This window comes from Sciurus carolinensis, chromosome 13 (assembly GCF_902686445.1).
Source record: "Sciurus carolinensis chromosome 13, mSciCar1.2, whole genome shotgun sequence".
NCBI lineage: Eukaryota > Metazoa > Chordata > Mammalia > Rodentia > Sciuridae > Sciurus > Sciurus carolinensis.
The window spans coordinates 64,110,529-64,133,184 of NC_062225.1; the positions used below are offsets into that span (position 1 = coordinate 64,110,529).

A 22,656-nucleotide genomic window follows, 5' to 3' on the forward strand; every position below is an offset into this window, starting at 1 on the left:
CACAGTAGGATAATTGTGGCTAACAACGATTAATTGAAAATTTCAGTAAACTCAGAGAGGATTTCCCAACAAAAAGAAATAATAAATGTCTGAGGTAATAAGCTTGCCAGGCACCCTGATCTGGTCATATATTGTATACATATATTGAAATGCTATTCTGTACCCCATAAATATGTACAATTGCTATGAGTCAAATTAGAAGTAAGAATACATTTTAAAAATAGTTGGTGTCAGATGTTGGCTCCTGTAAGTGTGTGTAATTTCCCCACACCAACTTAGAGTAGCATATCTTCAGTTTACAGGTTCCAGATGTGAAGTTACACACACATGTTAGGAACTGAAAGCTCTCATTTGTACTTTACACTATACTTTATTTCCCCTCACCTTAATATTTGGTTTTTTATCATTTTGGAATATTGTATGAGTTAAGGTTTTGTATTTTGTTGGAGCAGTTTAGAAGGCAGAGAAGAAATGAACTGGTCCATTTGATGGTTAGACCCGTCGATAATACTGTCAAAATAATTGTCTTCTTGCCAAGTGCAGTACAGTGGGTGCCAACAGAGCAACTAAGATGTCAAAAGTACTTCACGTTAGGAATCTCTGGATCCCGAGAATTTGTTTACCACATCCTTAGAGGAGTTCAGGAATGTGGCTTAGAGTCCAAGCAGCCACTGATTCTTCTCTGGGAGGTGGTACACCACGTTCCTCTGCGTAGATGGGGCGTTTCATGTTTTCTCTTTCACGTACCATCACAGCAATACCACCCAGACAGGGACACACAAGAGGCAAGACTCAGATGCCCAACAGTTACAGAGATTCTGCAGGAAGCAATTTAACAACCACAAAAATGTCCTTGGGCCTCTCCCTGGTGGACTCTGCCTACGCCTGAGGTATTTCTTTTAATCTCCCTGGGCTCCCAGCTTCCTCACTGGCCTGTCTTCTTATTAGTAGACAGTACTTTCCTTAGTCGCCTTCTCTCTTTCTCTGACCTTCCAACCATGCAACTGAATCTCTTCTCATTTTAATGCCCCAGCATCTCATGTTTAAAGTGGGAACTGCTTTGACTTTTAGTTTCTTCCCATTCATTCCTTTCAAACAATTGCAATCAACGTTATCCCACTCCTCGGTTTATACCCAAAGGACTTAAAATCAGCATACTACAGTAACATAGCCACATCAATGCAGCTCAGTTCACAATAGCTAGATTGTGGAACCAACCTAGATGCCCTTCAACAGATGAATGAATAAAAAAAAAACTGTGGTATATATACACAATGAAATATTATTCAGTCATAAAGAATAATAATATTATGACATTTGCAGATAAATGGATGGAACTGGAGAATATCATGCTAAGTGAAATAAGCCAATCCCAAAAAAACAAAGGCTGAATGTTTTCCCTGATAAGTGGATGATGATATATGATGGGGGTGGGGGAGTGGGGAGTGAGGGAAGAATGGGGGAACTTCAGATTATGTAGAAGGAAATGAGAGGGAGGGAGGGTAAGAAAAATGGTGGAATGAGATAGACATCATTACCCTATGTACATGTATGATTACATGAATGATATGAATCTACATCGTGAACAACCATAGAAACGAAATGATGTACCCCATTTGTATACAATGAATCAAAATGCGGTCTGTAAAAAATTTAAAAATAAATAAATGATTTTTTAAAAAAGAAGTCTTATGCAGAGAAAATTTCATACACATCTGAACAAGTTTCAAACTCAGGTATTAATCCCAGAAATCAGAAGGGCCTTTTCCTTAATAAACAACCCAATAATGAGATAAATAACTTGCAGGGGAAACTAGTAGTTTTGTTCCTAAATTTGGTGACCACATTACACACGTCCAAATAGGAAATATCTTTGGAAACACATTCTCTGATGTTCTGTGTGTAAACCCATGCAGTTATTTTAGGATAAATAAGAAATAACTTCCTAGATCTAAGAGAAAATATCAGATGTTACCCAGACCCAGAGATCAAAGTGGAACCCAGCTCCAAAACATCACTTGGGCAGTGAAAGGAGAGAAGAAGTTTTGGGTTTTAAGTAGGGGTCAACAAACATTTTTTGTTAAAAGTCAGAGGGCAAATATTTTAGGCTTGGAAGTTCATAAGGTCCTTATCACAGCCACTCAGTCTGACACTGTCACATACAAACAGCCCTAGCCAAGTGACTGAGCACAGCTCCGTCTCGTGAGAACTATGGACTCTGAAAATTGACGCTGGCACAGTGTTTACGTGTTATGACATGCTCTTCTTCTAACCACTTAAAAATCTGAAAGCCATTCTTAACTCATGGGTAGAACAAAAACAGGAGATGGGCTGGATTTGGCCAACTCTGTTTTAGAGGAAACTGCATACCAGAAAGAAGGTCAGTTTTCCCACTCCTTTCAGGTTTGTTGTATATAAATGAAATAATGCATGCAAAGTAACTTAGCTCAGTGCTTGTACATGCATGTGCCCTGTAGATGATCCTTATAATGCTATTAATTTTAGCCAACATTTCTAATTATATCCATAAGCATTTTAAAGCACTACATTACTACTGTTATTGTTGTTGTTGTTATTTACTGAAGTTCACACAATCTATTAACTGGACTAGCACAGACTCTGTGCTGTAGACCTAAACTCCCTCTAAAATCCTCTTTCCGTTTTAACACTGACTTTCAAACGATGTCCATAGTCTTAAAGGTTTGAGAGGTACCTAAAGGAGAAGCTGGACTGACAGCTTCAGATCCACTAGTTTAGTCCATTTTCTGTTGCTAACAAAAGACTTGAGACTGGAGAGCTTATAAAGAATAGAGGTTAATTCAGTTCATGGTCCTGGAAGCTGGGAAGTTCATGACCACAGTGGAAGTATCTGCTTGGCTCTGGTGTTTGCCTTCTTGCTGCAACATGACTTGGGAGGACATTGCATGGCGAGACAAAACAAGCATGCCAGAAAGAACTCACTTTTATAACAAAGCCACTACAATGATAACCCCTTAACTCATTAATCCATGAATCCATAAATGAATTAATTCATTCAGGATGGCTCTACCTTCATGACCCAATCACTTCTCAAAGGTCCTACCTCCAAACACCATAAACATAGGAATTTGGAGATTAAGTTTTCAACACGTGAATTTGGGAAACACATTCAAACATAGCAACTCTATCCTCGCTTTCTTATAGTTAATATTTCTTTTGAAGCAGGAGCTCTACCACTTTAAAAAACAAACAACAAAGAAAATCATTGTAAACCATGATTCTCATCATGTGGTCATGAAGCATGAAATCAATAGCAATCCAAGAACAGGACCACATACCTAGATCTTTTAAGAAATGAAAAAAAAAAAAAAAAGGCTTATGAGAAGTGAAGCAGTGGGTTTGGGGTAAGCCAGGCAAATTGATATGATTTCCTCCAAGAAACTCAGTTTAGAGGGGCAGTAAGAGGTCTTAACATACAGAATTGGTCCACAGCAAAATTCGTTTCCAAATCTTCCCCAACCTCATTTTCCCCTTCCCTGCACTACATGAGCATAGCCACCTGCTTTACTTACGTGAGACAGGCCTGGTTACCTCGATTTCATCCCACATATTCTTTGAGTGCCTACTTGTACTATTGTTCCAGAGATAACTGTGGAATATGTCATCCCACTCTGGAATTTGTGTCTGAAAAAGATGAAATTCTGAGAGAGGTAATTGTTAATCCAAAGGTAGAATTTCATATCCCTTTGACTCTGATTTTTCAGATTCCAATTTATTGCTCATGTGAAGATAATTTCATTCTCTGGACCCAGAGATGCAAGGTATGAAGAGGGGACTATGAATATTTGGGTCAAAGCAAACAGACAGACAGGCTTGTTTTCTGACAATCTAAATGGAACATTAGTGGCCGAATGATTTTGAAAAACTCTCCACAAAACTGAATTTACCTATGGGATGGTATTCAGAAACTCCCTTTTGTCTTAAAGTTTAACTGCGCTCCTGTCTCCCTCCCTTGCTATAACACTTTGGATCCACTGCTTCTGGGTAACCTATTCTTACACTTAAAGTATAAAACTAGAACAAGCTAACCTTCTTCCTTTTGAAAAATTAATCCTTCACCTTAAGAAGGAATTTATGTTTTTGAGTCATAGAAAAGTCAACACCTCCAGCACTTAGAAGCAGCATCACAAAAAAGAAAAAAGAATGAAAACATCAGCAAATCAATTTCCCTTTCTGCACAGATCTGAGAGGTGAGCTAGTTCTCATGTCTGCGAAGGGGCTTCCAGCTCTGACAAGTTGTATCAGCATGCTGCAAATTGTTCTCAATGGTTTTTGGACCACATATGGTAGCTGTAAGAAACTGAATTGGGTCAGGCTAACTTTTGCAAGGTGCTTTAGGATTTCAAGAGATAAAGGAAAACTCATAGCCCTGAAGGTCTTGTAGCTTTTATGGTCACCTACGATGTGAGTGAAAACTATCACAGATATCTGAGATGGAATTCACCGTTTCCTGACTTTCTTAACTTTTATTATTAATATGATTCATGGGTATGGCCCGTGGAAGGCACTATTCAGATCTTCCCGTGAAAAAATATTGGCTTAACTGTGGTAAGCATTCCATTTTGTATATGTATGTTTTAGTCAGCTTTTTTGCTGCTGTGACTAAAGGGACCTGACCAGAACAACTGTAAAGGAGAAGAGATTTATTTAGGGGCTCACGGTTTCAGAGGTCTTAATCCACAGAAGGTCAGTTCCATTCCTTGGGGCTTGAGGTGAGGCTGAACATCATGGTGGAAAAGTGTGGCAGAGGGAAGGAGCGCACATGACCAGTAGGAAGGAGGGGGAGGGGGAGGGGAGGAGGAAGGGAGAAGGAGGGGGGAGGGGAGAGGGAGGGGGAAGAAGACTCCACTTTCCAGATACAAAATATGTACACCATAGCCACGCCCCCAGTGATCCACTTCCTCCAGCCACACCCCACCTGCTTCCGGTTACCAGTTAATCCCATCAGGGATTAATTCACTAACTGGGTTAAGGCTATAATGTAATATTTCTCCTCCAAACCTTGCATTGTCTCACATGTGAGCTTTTGAGGGACACCACATCCAAACCATAACAATGTCTATAAAACATCTTATTATATACCTTAAGTACATGCACTGAAAAAAAAAATCTACAGTGAGAAGTGTAGTTATCTGCTAGTCTACAGTTGCCACAGTTTGGGGTCCATTGCCACATCTCTACTAAGGCTATGCTTCTCTGAGCTACTTCTAGCTAATGACTGAGCGCAGGTTGGTGGGCAGGGATAGAGAGCCTACAAGAGCCAGATGGTCTGCCCAAGAGAACAAGAGGTTACTCTGGGCTCCCGTCCACCTAGCCAAGACTTTTCAGAGGTGCCCTGCAGATCCACTTGCCCAATTCTTCCTTCCTACTCTCCCTTCATGAATGCCAGATTTGCAACAAGGTCTGAGGCTCTCCTCAGCTGTATCTGTCCCCCTCCCCTTTATCCTTCACAAGTGCTGTTCTCCAGTAAATGGCTTGCACTTCTAATTCCACCTTAGAGTCCATTTGCTAGAGAACCTAAACAGAGGCAATGAGGAAAGAGCAAACCTTGGTTTCATTTTCCTTTATTCCGTGTCTAAGGTCTTCTCTGCACGCTGCTTCATCTTTCCAGCCCGCCCAGGCTCTCCCCTTAAGCAGCAGCTGTGGCCTTGGCAGTGTTTACCCTTGGCAGTCATGTGGTCTTTTGCCATTTACTTTCCCAACAGAAACACCAAGCCTAAGCAGACTGGAAACGCAAATGTATCTTTAATGAATCAAAAGTAAATATGAAAAGCCAAGGAGGTGCTGAGATAGTAGGGCAAAGTCTACCCCAACTGGAGATTTGAGGTGTGTGTGTGTGTGTATGTGTGTGTGTGTGTTTATTCTCAATTGGAGGAGGAAATAATAGCAAACATACCAAATTAGAAATAACTGACTCCTCCTAATTTTAATGAAAATTAATATAAATGCATCATTTTACCTTTTCAATTCCCTTATGTACCCCCACACTACTAGAGCCCTTAGCATGTATTAGAACGGATTCACTTGTTTCGTTTCTTTCTCTAGTTTCACAGATTAGTAAAATAGTCAAAGTTGGTCGCAGGGAAATAAATATGAATGAGTTGAATAAGTCACCAACCCTCCAATCACTGTTTCATCAAGTTGGTTGCTATAATTTAAAATAATTGTTGTCCTGTTTTAAGTTTTCCAAGTAATCTATCCAAGTTAGCTATAATTTTGTACTTCATTTTAATTGCTTAACTGAAAAGGATCTAAGAAATCACATAAGACAGTGAGTAAAAAGTAAACAACTGGTTGTGACCAAGTTGCTCACCTGGAGGCAAGCAGAAAGATCTAACATTTCTAAGAATGCCTTGCTCCAGTGGATTCTAAGATCAGAAATTATTATTTTAATTGAAACACAAACCTAATCCTATCTTTTTACAAGTCCTAAGTATATGAATTCTGTTCACTTTGGCTCAAAACATAAAAGATGAGTTACCTCACCAAACCTATTTGTCCACCCCACAGAGATTTCATTCTCAGGGAACAGAAACACTGTTCTGTTCCTCCCTCTCCTTTCTCCTGTACCATTTTTCCAAAGCCTACAAGGACAGCCTTAGGGGCAGTGATTGAGTGGGCTGGGGGTTATGCTAGCAGCACTAGCAAATACTTTGAGATTTCTCATCACCTTTGACCTACCACTCCCTACCCTCCGCCAATAAAAAGGTGAGAAATCAGTATTAAATTATCTGAACCAAGTATTGTAACAAATGTATACACCCTGCCCTCCCTGCTTCCTTCCATCTGCATATGGCCTAAACAGCTGACTGAGACAGACTTTCATCTTTAATCTAATCAACTCACTTTCCCATGGGAAACAACCAATGAAGCCCAAACCTACGTACCAAACTCTTTCTAGACCCAGGCAGCTCACCACATCAGACATTTCAAAAAAAAAAAAAATCCATCAAAGTGGCTGCTGTGAGTCACTAAGGACAAACAGCATTCCTGAAAGAAATGAACACAGCTAGCAGAAACATGTTCATGCTTACTTTGAAAATGCTGTAGGTCCCTGTAGACCTGAATGGCATTTAGGCCGAATTCTCTACATCTCTAGGATACCTTCTATTTTCTGTTCAATTTTCTGTAAACATAACTATCTCCTCTCCATTTTTTAAAATTATAATAAACTAGCATCAGAAATACTTCTAATATTTGGCATGTTCCTTAACATTCTTGCAATTATTGTTATGAGCCCAGGAGTACTCAACGATAATTTTCTCCAAACCATTGGCCTCCAATCCGGGGGTCATGACAGGTATATAACTTCCCAACCTAGCACATACACACACACACCCCAAAACAAATAGACAATAAAAAAGCAGACTACAGAAAGGAGACATGACAACTAAATATAAAACAGAATCTAGGACAAGATGTCCTAGAACATAAAGAAAACAGGTTACAACTAGGAACTCAGAAAAGTACAAACACAGTAATAATGTTTCAATATTGGTTCCTTAGAATGAAAAATGTACCATAGAAACATATGATATTAATAACAGAGGAAATGAGGTGTGGTTATATAGATAACTCTTTGTCTTGTCTTTGTATATTTTGCATATCTAAAAGTATTTTTTTTAAGTTTATTAAGAAAACAACACCAAAAAGGGGCGGCTCAGGCTGGAGGGACTGAGGTGAGAGGGGCTCTTTCTGCCTAAGCCCTGTTTCCTTCCATGTGCAATGCTGACCATTCAGTCTCTTTGGCAATCACGCAGAAGGAGTAAAAAGCCATAAGATGATGAACACAAGGCACTTCCAATGTGCACGAGAAGAGCAGCTAACTAATGAAAAGTGGAGAGATTTTAAGCCGAGTCTCGCAGCTCACTGTTCTCTACCCAGGGCCAGAGGGAGGCAATGAAGCTCTGTGAAATTTACACGGAAATCTGAACCGAATCCAAATCATCAATTGCCAATGAACCTACCCCAAATCAGACAGGAAATTCAAACCAGAACCTTTTTCCTGTTTGAAGAGAGGTGCAGTTTTGCCTTTTCTTTCTTTCCTGAAGAACAACCGAGTGGGTAATGAAACATATGAATCAGATGGAAGGAATAAAACTTGGGATAGAATGGCATAAAACCAAACAAATCCTTGGAGCTGGAGAGAATCCTGGCTGTGATAGGAATCCGGGCCTTTCCAATGTGCAGCTGAATGAAGCAAACGAACCTCAAAGCCAAAGGTATAGGCATGAAACTTCATAAAGGAACGTGTGGGGATCCAAGTGTTCCTGAACATGTGCTGATTAATTTTCCAAAACTCCTCAGAGCGCAGTTTTTCAGGTCAGCTGAAATTTGAATTGGTGCAGACTAAGGGCTCAAACCATATGGATATTATGAAAACCCCTCCTTTTATTAAATAGGCTCTCCTCTCCCTGAAGTCACTCACTGCCCATTCTTTGGATTTTGTGAGAAAGTCCTGCTAGCCCCTGAATTTAGTGGAAGATAGTTCTAACCCTTGAGTGTACTTTTGCCTAAAGGAGTCCAGCGTCCCTCAAGCACCCTGTCTAAATTCAGTGCTTCTCAAATGCTTTTTCTGGAAGGGAAATTCTTGTATGAAAAATCATCTTTGGAACCTCAATACAGAATCAATTAAAATCAGAGCTGCTCTGGATAGTGAGGAAGAGAAGATCCAGGGTCACTCACTTTATGGACCATGTTAATGTTTATACTTAAGTGTACAGAATTGTCATCATTTATGGGAGCACATTTAAAAACTGTCCCTGTGTTTAGTATTTAGTTGATCAGTACAGAGGAATAATTTTTTTGTTGTACATTATGGTAAGATAGCAATTCTGCTTCACTGGAGTATAGTTGATGGACATACTTCCTTGTCCCAGGCAGCCCCAGGAACTAAAGTGTTTCTCAACAGACTTAAGGTCCAGAAGAGGAAAAGCCTTAAGATGAAAACTGGATGGGATAGAAGTTGGGAGATGCCCATCCTCCTCCCCCTGGGAACACAGAACTGCCACATACTCCCGTTGCCCCTGCAGGTAAGTTGGGAGCAGGTGACTGGCCAAGGAAAAGTGGGTGGAAATAATATGTATCTCTTCATAGACCTGGTCTCTAAAATGTCTCATGCACAATCCCTCTTTCTCTCTTTCCTCTCTTTCTTATTCAAACACTGCAAGATATGAACTCACAAGATGGAAGGAGACCAGATGCCTGAGCTTCTATTTCATTAAGAGTGACCCAAGAAAGCCATGTTGCTCACATCACACCCGGCCATGAGGAAGAAAGAAAACTTTCCTGTTTTAAACTACTGAGATTGAAAGGATCATTCATTACCACAGCAAGACAGATTATTTTGACAGATACAGAAGATGTGGACTTTATAAAGTTATTTAATTTTTATTTTAAAAATTTTACATCATGTTTAAAAGGCTAATTTTAGCCTGAGTCTTCCCAATATCATAGATTCCTTTTTAAATACATTCCTAGAAAAAGGTTCTCATTCATGAAGAATTGACATTCTTTATCCAAATACATAAGACTTATGTCATCTATTACAGCATCCTTTTGGCCCAGATGCCAGAAATCTTAGGAAAAAATTAAATGTTTAATCACAATAATTGGTTTTCCCCTCTAAGCTAACTGACTGAGGTTGCTGATTCTTTTACATTGGTTTGATTTTCTATGTCTTTCTTAACAGTCTGATTTTTTAAAATTAATTGAACAACTTGATCCATTTTGGAAAAAAAAATGTGGTGTAAAAAAGCAAATCTTCCAAGAAAAACAACACTGAAAAAATAAACAAATGTCAGGAACTGTCTTTAAAGTAACATTTAGTTTGTGTGATGTTAATTTACCCATCGATGTGTCTCTTTTAAGTAGATGCCACATCACAATTATATGCAGATGTTTGGGACAACACCATAATTTACAGGAACAGCTGCTCATCTCAGAGAAATTCAGGAATGGTCTTTGTGCTTCAGCTGATGGCAAAGTACTTGGCCAATATTAAGGAATATCAACCTATATGTAAGGAACTACTTCCTTCCATGGTCCAAACCCAAACGGCATGGGTGACAAAAGAACTTCCGTTTTGTGAAAAACAGAGTCAGATTTTTAAAAACAATAGAACTCAGTTCAAACAATCTAATTTTTTTCTATCAGAGTTTAAAGAATCCTTCATGATTGTAAACTTGATGACAAGACCACCAAGACTTCTCTTTGCAGTAAGCACGTCATCATATTATATTACATAACAGTTTCTGCTGGAATGTTAATATAGCATTCCTCCTTTCTGGTGACCTAATGTATTGAAGCTGTCTAATAACAGGTGCCCCTTCCACGTGCTGAAGAATAGTTCGCATGAAGCATCAACGTTACAAACACAAGAATGGCAAGAGAATACAACCTTGGTCCCCCGCCCTGGCAGGCAGTGTTTCCACACTCTGAAGGAGTAGTAAGTGTGTACACCCTAGCAGGAACACACTGCCTCCCTTTTTTCTCTATGCCAAGGCCGTGTTTTATTTTTAAATGTCAACCAGGCAGATGAAGAGCTAAAGTAAACAAAGGCATTTAACACCTCTAAACCACAGGTTTTTATTTTTTCTCTCTCTAAAATGGAGATAATCAAATACAAAATTAGTATACACGTGGGATTAGTTAAGATCACAGACTTTTTTTCTATGGATCTGAAATGGCTTTTAGAGGCTAGCTTCCACACAGGCTTGCAAACCGAGTTACAAAGGTCCTCTGAAGTCCTCAGTGGGGGAGCAGGATAGGGATCCCCAATGAGAATAGCTCCATCCTCATTTGTTCAATCTAGGCTTCAAATTTCACCTTAAAAGGAAGGTTCTGTGCCGACAACATTTAAAACCCCTTAAATAAGTGTAGTGGTCACAGGACTGGGATTCAAACCAGTTATGCCACTTAAATGACTCACAAAATAACTTTCCTAGTTATAAAGTGGGGGTAATTATAAAAACTAGTCCCTATACATCAGAGGACTACTGTGAAGAAGAAATGGTCAAATAAGGCTGTAGATGTGTGGACACTATCCAAACATAAGGCGCCATAAAGTGTCATATTAGCATGATTTGTTATATAATAATATTGGCAGTTTGATATGACAATAGGGCTGGAAATAGGGGAACATAGGCATAACAAATTCCAGACAGATGTGAGTAATGATCTCTTCTCTCTGAATGGTGTCACAGAGTTGATCAGTGTGAGGGCCTTGACAGGTCCATGCACAATGCTGCATCTCCTCTGACAAGCCTCCTGGCACTGGGCCGAGCTGGGCTGGGCATCTGGGTTGCTGTGGTCTAAGTGTTCATGGTCCTCCATAATTCATGTTGAAGTCAAATCCTGTGTTCATATTGAAAGGCGGACCATTGGGAGCTGATTAGGTCATGAGTGTGGAGCCCTCATAAAAGGGATTAGTGGTCTTATAAGAGAGTCCTAAGGGAGCTATTTTGTCCCTTCTGCCATGTGGAAATGCGACAACCAGACCCTGTGTTTGAAGAATAGACCCTCATCAGATACTGAACCTGCTGGTACCTTGATCTGATACTTGTCAGTCTCCAGACTGTGAGAAATAAACATTTTTGGTTTATAAATTTCCAAGCATATAGTAGCTTGTTATAGCAGCCCAAGAAGATAAAGACAGGTGAATTCAAGTAACTGCACCATTGTGAGCATGTGGGGAAATTCTGACATAGGACAACTATTTTGAACCATGGTTATGAGTTCCTCTAGTCCCAAAGGGTACCTCTGAGTTCTTATCTTCACAAAGGGTCAGAAACAATAGAGTAACTCTGGCTATGGCAGGTGGGATCAATATGCTCTGGCAGCAGCTGGTGGGAGGCAGCTTTGGTTTGGATGAGGCATAGAACAGAGATTCTAAAACAAGGAGAGAGGTGTTTTCATTCTGGAGTCAGGTATCCTCATCACTGGCTGGTGGAGGTATGATGGGTGATCACCTGTTTTCATACCTTTAGGCAGGTGTTTATGTCCAGAAATCCTGAGAACTATGAACTTCCTAAGCTTTTGTGAATATTGCCCATGAGGAAAACATTTTATTGTTATTAGTGTCTGCCTTTATTAGATTTTGTCAGTAGACAAATAAAAAGGTAATTTCTCCCTCCTTCCTTCTAAAGAAATCATCAAGCTTCCTTTTCATGCTCCTTGGACCCAGGTCTGTCCTGAAGACTATCTTCATCTGCTTTTTGGCTGAGGGCAGATGGCAGAGATGGGAATTACCCTGAAAGAGTGAGGACGAGGGGGATGTGGCTGGTGAGTGGGGTTGAGGTGGCTTGTGACAATGCTGACAGGAAGTAACTGAAAAATGGAACTGGGTATAAGGAGAGAGGGCAGAGGTGCTGCCAGTGCACAGGAGAGCAGCGTGGAGTGTGCAGCCCCCATGCAAGTGGTAGGTGTGAACTGTGAGCTTCCAACAGAGGCCTTTAGAGGTCTGAGCACCAGCAAAGCATTCTGGGAGCCTCAGCACCCAGGTGAAACACGCACAATCACTGCACCTCTCTGTGAAGAACAGAAGCCTCCAGAGTGCCAGACTAAATTCCTGAGGCCCTTCCCAGTGTTTCTGGGCCAGGTTTCCTCTCTGATCTTCAGTGGAGAGTGAGAATAAGAAAGGCCGTCCTTGGATCTCTCAGCCACCTGGTGGGTGGAGGACTGAGTCAGATATGATTTGGAAAAATGAAGGTTGAAACCTTTCTGACACTTCCAAGATCATGGTGCAAATGCAAACCAATTGCATGCATAGGTACTTTTTGTTTTTTCTTGAAAACTGCATAGAACTTGCATCCAATTCATAAGAGGGTCTCCGGCCTGAGAAGAGTTTGAAGCTCCTGCTATAGGAGATAGAGGGGTATTTTTAAGTTGGTCTCCCTGAGATGAGGATTTGTGAGCAAGTGATTTATTAAGAAAGTGCTTCTCAAGGAAATCAGCATGAAGTGGGCGAGACAGTCAGGAAGAGGAGAAAATCCAGCAAGGGTGTGGTCACAGGCCAAGTCCTATAGGGGTAGCCTTGCCTGATCTGCAAGGCACCTGGCTGGCAAGTCACATCTCCATGCTGTGCCCAAGGCAGTATAGGCAAGAGAGATGGGTTTTCACAATTTCTCACTTGTAAGCCAACAATCAAGGACCAGGAAAGGGGTGGAGAGATGAACTCCCAAGGACTACCTGGCTGAGGAGCTCTCTGCAAGGCCTCTGGGATCCTAAAATCAGTTACCTCAAGCACTTCAGATACTGTGACTCAGAAACAGATGCACAGCAAAGCAGTGAAGGAGTGTGCACTTGTGGCATCTGAGTGGGAGCCTCGATATTGTCTTCTCCCCGAGAGGAGGTGTCCTTAAAAACGTATCATAATCAGAGGCTGGGACCCGGCTATGGGAGCACCAGGGAAAGAGGAGATGTAGCAGAGAGTTGGGGTCTAGAAGAGGCAGACTGTGGGTATGTCAAGAGGACCGCCCTAGGACAATGTAAGTTCAGCAGATGCTCTCAGTATCTCTCCTCTAAAAAATCTGTTGCTCTTTCCCTCACCCGAACTTCCCAGTGGCCATTTCTTCACCCGAGTCCCAGGTTCTGGCCATTTGGCTGGGCCTTTCCTCCCCTTTCTCTTCCCACTCCTGCTCACAGCCCCTTTCCCAGCATTTCTCTCTTCCTGGGTCACCTCACCAGTACTTTTTTCTTCTGCAATGTAGAGATACATGGTTCTTTCTGTTTTACTCTTAGTCTAGCCAAGCTATGCCCAGTGAGTTTCCTTTTCCTCACCAAACATACCCATATAAGGTGTGTTCTGAAACAAAAGAAGTTCCCTCCCTGAGTCTGTAGTCGGCACTTTGTATGATTTTTCCTCCTCCCTATTACCTATATAATAGATGTGTTATGTGTGCATATGCACACACACACACACACACACACACACACACACACACTGACACTGAGGTCCAGACAGAATGGCAATTTGCCCAAGTTCTCTTAACTAATTGATGATGATAGAATCAGAACAAAAACTCAAATTTTTAACTTTTTCTTCAATGTTCATTACCTCCTAACACACTGCCCCCAGAGTGTTCACACGTTTTATATCAACAGTAATAAATAGAAAATAGATTTTTAGGGGAAGCAATTCAAGCTAAGTGCCAAATGCATTCCGTAGGTATGTGGATATTTTTTCTGAATCTCAGGGGCTAAGGCACATGGTATAAATGTGTGGAAACAAATTAGTGTACATTCCAAAATAAAGCAAAAGGGCCTTTCCAAATGGCTATAGATGGTTCTACAGGGCTGGAGGGGACTGTTCAGAAGGACTATTAATTTGAAAATCTTGTAACTTCAATAACTTTCTTCACTCAGTATTTTTTAATTTACTAGTTTCATCAAAAACAAAATCAAAGATCATTAAGTTGAAGTGTGTTCTAAGTAGGTAAACTGATTCACTTCTCTACCTTCAAATAGGGACAGGTATTCTTATCTATATTGCCAGAGAAATTAGGTGAGCACCAAGAAGTCATTGTATGGGCTGACGGGCAACTTAGAGCCTGGGTTTCCTACTTCCTCATGCTTCAGAAGCCACATCTAACATGGTTACCTAACAGATTACACACCATTTTTCACATGTTGCTTTATGTATCTTCATACAACATTGTAATATGTCAATCATTACCTCATTTTACAGATAGGTCAATTGAAGCTTGGAGACATTAAGTAACTTGACTAATCCCCCATCCCCTAGTACATGACACAGTTGTGACCAAAAGTCAAATTCTCTACCTCCAAATTCCATGCTCTTTATCATACTGTTCAGTTATGGCCAGTACTGGGGTTGAATTTTGTTGGTCCACTGGTTTAGATATTACAGGCAAAAAGAAAATTTGGTTAACTGTGAGTTGCTGCAGGTAGGATCCTACCTTTACATAACAGGAGGTCTTGGCTGGACCAGCAATGAGTTTCAAGAGCTTTTGGTGATTGGATGATAATTCCATGCCACACTCTGTTCCAGCATCCCAGAATAGATCAGTGGAACAGTCCCTGCCCGACCCTCCAGAATTTACATTCTTGTGAGATGCAACAGATGAAAAACAAAAATTGTAATGTAAAATATGGCCAACGGTGCTATGGAAAAATTAAAACAGAATAAGGAGGCTTTGGAGAAAACCAAAGAGAGAGAGAGAGAAAGAGGAATGTGAGTTCTATTATATCTAAGGTGTTCAGGTCATCAGATAAGGCCACATTTGATAAGGGACCTAAAGAAAGAAAAGGAACAAGTTTTATGGATATCGGAGAGAATGCACTCTGCATAGAGAAAACCCTAAGATATGAGCTTGGTGGATCTGAAGAACAGGAAGGAGGCAAGTAGGTCTGGGAAAGTTGAACAGCTGTATACTTGGTTTTGCAGAGAAGGGGAAAAAAATCAGAAGAGAAAACAGAGGTACAATCTTTGAAAGAAAGAATAAAACAAGGTGCTATAATTTGTATATTTTTGTACCTCCAGGGGTTCCTGTGCAGAGAGCCTGGTCTCCAGGGTGGATCCTGAGTCTCCCTTGGTTTCCTGTATGGAGATGCAATTCCTTTCTCCTGCACATGCTTCATCACCCTCCATAGGGCTCTTTCTCTGCCAGGTTGTTTAGACTTTGTTTCCCAAACTGTGAGCTACATAAACTTCTTTATAAAGTTTGCCTGTATCAGGTATGTTGGTATAATAACGCAAAATGGATTAAAACACAAGGTAAAATTGTGTGTCCAAGAGAGGTGTAAATCAGGTACTCTGGGATTGCAGAGGAAGTAAAGGAGACTCAGGAGAATCAGAGTCAGGGCTTGATTCTCTCTTCCAAGATTTCCTCTTTCATAACTGTAAAATCAACTGTTTTCAAATTTTATCTTATGTGGGTTCCCAACATGAAAACAGATGGAATCAGAATACTTTGGGTGAAGTGAGGGTGGGGAGGTTTAGCTTTCCCAACTTGGTCTCACTTTTTCTCATCTCCAGTCACTGAGATACTTGTACAGAACCTTCTGGCTCTAACAAACAGCTCTCCAATGACTGACCTCGTCAGAATCAGTCATTTTACAAAGAAAATCTGAGGTCCATAGAGGGAATCTTCTTCTGGCATCTAGTGGAGTGAAGTCCCTCTGGTCTTCTTTGCCAGCCCCTGCAGCTGATGACCATGGATCCTGTGTCAGCCTTCAGACTGCAAGTCCCCTCCTTCTCTGGACCTGAGGCCTGGCTGACCTGGAACTCCATGGTACTCTGCTTTTCTCTGTACACGATGCCACACCAGGGCAGCTGCTTTTTTCTGCTCCTATTCTAGGCTGGATGTGACACTGTGGCTGTGGATGATCCAGTGTTGCTGAGTGAGGTTTGCCATCTCCCCAGCAATAATTCCACTTGTGGGGTCAATGCATTCATCATTTGTAGGACAGTGTGAGACAGTTGGGACAAAGAGGTTATTGCTAAGATGTGCATTTCAAATTAGATTTGGAGTTCATAGTGAGACATAAGTCTTGAAAATGGGATTTATTGGGAAAAATATACCTCTTGAACACACAGATTATGACAATGGAAATGCTCTATGTCTGTCCCATGAAAAAACCCAGTACACTGACTTCCAATACACTTCTTTGCTTAAATTATCCTTCCTTTTGGTAAATTCTACTGATGCTTTCTCAGACTTTTTCAAGCAATCAGCTGACCCTGCATCTGTGTTCTGGTGGCACCTTCTGCATACATTTATTATAGCTCTCATCTTACTGCATTAGAAAAATGTGATTGCACATCTTTTTATCCCACTGACTCTGAACTTCTCTTGTGAATAAGAAATATGTCTTATTTGTATTAGACGCCTCTGCTGCCACTAACACAACACTCATGGAGTCAGATTCATGTGTTGATTGACAGTGTAATTCAGCACTGGCTGGAGTTAGGAGAAATGAGGGTCCTTCTCAACCACAGACTTCTTGAGAAGTTGCCAAGTAGTAATAAGTCACCATTAATTATCTGCTTGGCCAAACTGATAATTTGTTGAGAAATAAAATGACTGTGTGAATATCCTGTTATTGGTCATTTAAAGTTTCTGATGGACAGGCCTAGCACTCACCTTTGGTCCCTTTCAGTAACAAGACTTCTTAAACATTCTTCTGTTTGTTCGTCCACACTGGATCTGTTCCGAGGCAGACATGTTGCTATGGCCAACATAGCCAATAATGACACATTCTCCCTGGTGCTGGCCACAACCCCTGGTAACTGTCAGCCTTTCAGATATGACTGACAAGAGTGAAAAGCAAAATCTGTGGGAAAAAATATGAAATTACATCCCAGCTCTCGTTCCCTCATTATGTAAAGATGATCTCATGCTTTCTGAGTGTTGTGTGGTGAATCTCATGTGATCTTGAGACAGAGAGGGCTTTTGCAGGAGAGAACTGATTTTTCTGACAGACACATGGGCCTGGCTAAGGAGGCCTCTGGCCAGTGAGCACTAAAGGATAAACTAAGTTCCATTTCCCAAATTCACACTGTACATCAAGGCTGCAGAAAAGAATCAGTTTCTTTCAACAACTATGACAACTTCATTTGCAGGAGTTTATAAAAACTAGATTATTCCAGCTCCATTTCCTTAAGCCAAAAGCAAAGCAACCTCAGTAATAGGAAATGTTAGCTCTCACATGTCCCTTAATATCTTCCTTGTTACCTGAGACTTTTCAAGTTTTGTGTTGATAAACACTGCGCCACCCCCACAACAGTCACTTGGTCCCAACTTGGATAGTCAAACATTCAAAATGCAATCTTCTTGCTTTCGTGTATGAGCATTTATTTAATCACATGGGATTTACCATGTTTATTGTCAAACATTGGTACTTTCTTCCCAAATGCCTCTAGGGTTTCCAGCTAGTTGAAAACTTCTAATAGAAATAGCAAACAAGAACACAAGAGAGAAATGTTTGTATCTTGCTGAAATGTGGAGTATCCAGGGTTATCACTAAAAGGCACTTAAGACAAGAGCACAGAGAAAGGAGAATCCAAGGAACTGTTTGGGAAGACAAATAACATTAAGGGTGTTTATTTGGATTTCTAAAATTTCCCTTTCTCCAGCTTTATTTACATTTCATTAATATGAAGTTATTCAACCTGAGAAGTATTTTTTCTGACATAGTTTACTCACTTGACTTTTACAAGCAGCCAGACAGCAAGAATGATCCTAAACAAGCTCTTGTTGATGTGAATGAGACTCTGTATTTATTGAATCAGAGAACTTAAAGTGAAAATGGCCCTTTAAATGTAATATTCCAAAATTACCAGAGTCCATGCTCCCTAGAGAAGCAGACAGCTTATGCACCTTTCCTTAGGAAGCCGACCAAGTTTGTTACCCATAAAACCAAGAAGGTGTATGACTGCTCTCAAGGGCAGAAGTTGAACTATGAGGTTTTAATTTCTAAACTGGATCAAATTCAATAGGCTTAGCCCTGATCTTTTCCAATTTGTGTTAACTAAGTTCTAATTAAGCAAGGTTTGTTTTAATGAAGTCAGAAGCCAGGTCTTGCCTTTCCTACCTAGACTTTCAATATTGCAGAGTTCTTTCTTAATTAAGGTGAAGAATTCCCTTTGGCTTCCACAGCCAAAATTTTCCATTTGTTCCACTTAGGATGCCAGTTGGCTTCCGCTCCCTGCAAACATGTGCCTCTGGCACAGCTGGACAATTTATGAACTTCTATGGGATTAAAAAGGTGCCATATCCTTGGGAAACATTCCTAATAACCTGATTCCTATTTATTCTCATCAATGATCCATCCTTTCCAAGTATCAATAAGCACGTGAGCAGTGGAGGCAGGAAACAGTGAGATGTCAGCACATTGTTTCCAGAGAAATTGCCTCTCCCTCCCTATTCCCTCCCTGGCCAATGAAAACGTATCTGGGCAGGCTTCATTCAGAGCTCTGGCTCTTATTCTGGTACCCTGGGGGCAACCTGAAGGTACAGGAGAGAGGCACCCTGGGCTGTCCTTACAGCTGCCTAGGATGTGTGGAAGCCCAAAGGGACACCTCCCTTAGAGTTGTGCAAGTCACCACAACTGGGACCAAAAGACCCAGTCCTCGTTCCTGCCCTCCTGCTGACAACAACGGGGAGACTTTGAAAAGACCTTTGCTACTCTGAGTCTTGGTTTTCTCATCTGCCAAGAAGGAATGTATGCATGACTAGACCAGTGCTTCTCAAACCGTGAGGAAATATGCCCCCAACACACACCCAGTATTGATTGATCTTTTGGAAAGTATAATAAAAATGAATTACCAGGAAAATGATAAGGCTTAGATGTGGCAGCAATGTCAAACCACTAAAAAAGCCTCTAACTGCTTACCCCCACTTTCTATATTTATTTACCCCTAAACTGGTTACAATGTGTGGATCAGTGGTGGCCCATGGCCAACGCCTTGAGGAGTGCTGAACTAAACAATATCCCAACGCTCACAGTCTCTACTTCCCACAGCCAGCCTGCACCTCCGCTAAGTTTGCCTAAGCACCCAAATGCTGAGCTTGGTGGCAAGGCCGAGATTACATTTCTGAAGCGCCTTAGTCTGTCAGGACTTCTATAGCAAAATATCATAAACTAGGTGGCTGATAAACAACAGAAATTTACTTCTCACAGATTTGGAGATGGGAATTCCAAGATCAAAAGACCAGTGGTTTTGCTGTCTGGCGAGGGCTTATCTCCTGGTTCAAAGTTAGTCATCTTCTCACTGTGTCCTCACATGAGACCTCAGGGGTAAGGCTGCCTGTGGTGCTTCTTGTATAAAGACACTAACCCTATTTAGGAGGGCTGCACCTGGTGCCCCAATCACCTCTTTAAGGTCCAGTTCCAAATACCATCACATTGAAGGTTAGAATATCAATTTATTAATTTGAGGGGGGGAGTACAAGTAATATATAGTATGGAGAAGGCAAGAAATATTGAATATTCACTTGAACAACTGAAGTATTTCTGTCTCTATATCTCCCTCTTTCTGTCAATCTCTCTGAGCAACAGTCTGGAGTTCTGACTCTACCACTTTTGGTATCAGAAGATCAAAAACAAGTCATGTAACCTCTTTGTGCCTCTCTTTACTCACCTCTAAAATGAAAGTAATCATGATAATGTCTTAGGAGTACTTTTGGTAAATGTTTATACTGATCTAATTTCAGATTTAGAGAAAAGTTGCTAGGTAAGTATAAAGAACTCTTACTCATTATTCAGATTCCTTCTTTTCCCATTTGCTTTGCCATTCTCTTCTCAAGCCCCTCTACCTTTTCTTTTCTAAATCATTTGAGATTAACATGCATCCATCATGCCCAAAGAATTCTTTTGATAATGAAAGGAAATAATACACGTGAAATACTCAAAATACTGCCTGGCATACGTGGTAAACCCTCAAAAACCATGAGCTGTTATGCTTGACTTTCAAAGGTCTCCCCAGACATTCAAAAGGGACCTCAAACACGAGTCATTTGGGAGCTACCCCACATGGAATCTCCTACATACTGGAGGTCCACCCCTTTGGCTCTGCCCTGCTCAAAGGTTTATGCCAGATTCACTTATTTTCAAATGTGTTGGATTTGACCAATGTAAAAATGTTTTCTATATGTAACTAGCCTTTAACACTGGTATTGAGTGTATCTGCTCTAAATTACTGTTTTTGAATCCAAAGAACTTTGTTTTTTTCTTATTTTTCTTTTTTTCTTTTTCTATTTTTTTTTAATAAAATTGCTGCACTACTGTTACCGTAGTATTAAACTGATAAGTAGTGACTAGGAGACCAAACCCTTAGCCACGCTTTCAGTTCTTTGGGGAAAAGAGAGGAATGTTGATTTCTAGGAAATTCAAGTGTGACCCTTCAAACAAAACAAAATCTCAAATGCCTCCTATTTCTGTTATCCAATATGTCTATGCTTCTGACTCAGAAAAAATGCTGTTTTGCATAATGCCTCCTCTAACTCTGGTGCTGGTTTAAGTTTAAGCTGAACCAGAACTTTCCTTTCTCACATTTACCCTGGGTTCCTTTGCTTCCTGATTTCCTGCTTCATCCAGATCCTGCTGAGCTGAATTGAATTAAGGGCGGAAAAAACACTGATTCAGCTTCATCTTCATGTATCCAGATTCAGCTGCAAAAAAGAACAGAAAGACTGTTAAGTCCACATTCATTTTATACATCATGCCACGTGAGTCATTTACCAGAAAGGAATCAAATCACAGAGGCATCTGGTGTCCAGAAAGGCCCACTCTTTTCTACAACCAGAATCTAGAAGATTGGGTGACTTGCCCAGGTGACTCATTGCCCTTTGTAGAACATTAGAACAAGGTCCAAACACCTTCTAGGCCCTTGTGCTCAGAATTACCATGTGACCAAACAAATCCTATCATTGCCCCAGGAGGGTCCATCCTTATGACTTTGTGGCAGTGTCTGGGGAAGGAAATGGAGGCAAAGTGGATACTTCTTCCATCCTAAGATGAATTCCACATGTACATCTAGAGCCAACACAGCCTCATATCACTCCCTCCCAAGGAGACTATGAATGTGGGGATCCCACGTAGAGTCACAGCCCACACTGAATGCTCTGTTCCCTAGAAAACCTATCATTTATACCACACAATTTGGTATTTGGTTAAAACATTTTTGCACAGTGTGTGCATCTTGTTCCTTGGGCTAAGCTGTCAAGGCCTAGAGAGCCAGAGCCATGTCTGTGACCTCTTGTTCCTTTCAGAGCAGTCTCAGAATATGCTGGGTAGTAAGTAGGCATGAAATTTGTCCCTATCAGTAGCCCAAATTTTAAAAAACAAAAAACAAGGAAACCATTCACCCCCTCTGTCAAATGATTGGCTCCTTTCCCCTGGTTAGTGGCAGAAGTGCCTGTTCCGCCCCTACAGCATACCTGGATACACTGCCCTCCTGCCCCCCTGAGAAGGAATCAATGTTTCTCTGCTATCATGACTCAGATACCTGAAGGGGCAATTCCCACTCACATCATCCCACAAACCCCCCGGCCCACACATTTCTCCTCTGGAACCACCCTCTTCTCAAAGAATTTCAAGTTGTTATAGAGACACAGAGACACACTGATACTCACCTAGCTCTTTTAAAAATCTAAAATAGATTCCTTAAAAAGTTTAACATAGGGCTGTCAGTGTCCTTCAATGGTAGAGTGCTTGCCTAACATGTGTGAGGCCCTGGGTTCAGTTCCCAGCACAGAAAAAAAAAGGTAAACATAAAGCTACCATTTACCTATTTACACTATAATTTCTCCTCCCAGTATATACCAAAGAGAATGGAAAATATATGTCCAGACAAAAACTCATACACGGATGTTCATAGCAGCATTACTTACAATAGCCAAAAAGTAAAAATAACCCAAATTTCCATCAACTGATGAATGGACTAAAATATGGTCTATCCATACAATATTATTTGGTCATAAAATTAATAAAATGCTAATACATCCTAAAACATGGATAAACCTCAAAAACACCAAACATGTCAAAAAATTCACAAAGTAACTTAAGCCAGATATATAAAATGGTGCCATTTACAAGAAATGATCAGAACAGGCAAATCCACAGAGATAGAAGTAGATTCGTGGCTGAGAGAGG

At 40.8% G+C, this 22,656-nt stretch overlaps 1 long non-coding RNA gene across 1 annotated transcript; it reads left to right on the forward strand.

The window, feature by feature from the left end:
- Positions 1-3,745: 3,745 nt before the first annotated feature.
- Positions 3,746-9,345, forward strand: LOC124962814 (uncharacterized). The gene is made up of 3 exons (XR_007104606.1): positions 3,746-3,800; positions 8,951-9,071; positions 9,210-9,345. It is a non-coding gene; the product is annotated as an uncharacterized LOC124962814 (long non-coding RNA).
- Positions 9,346-22,656: the final 13,311 nt, after the last annotated feature.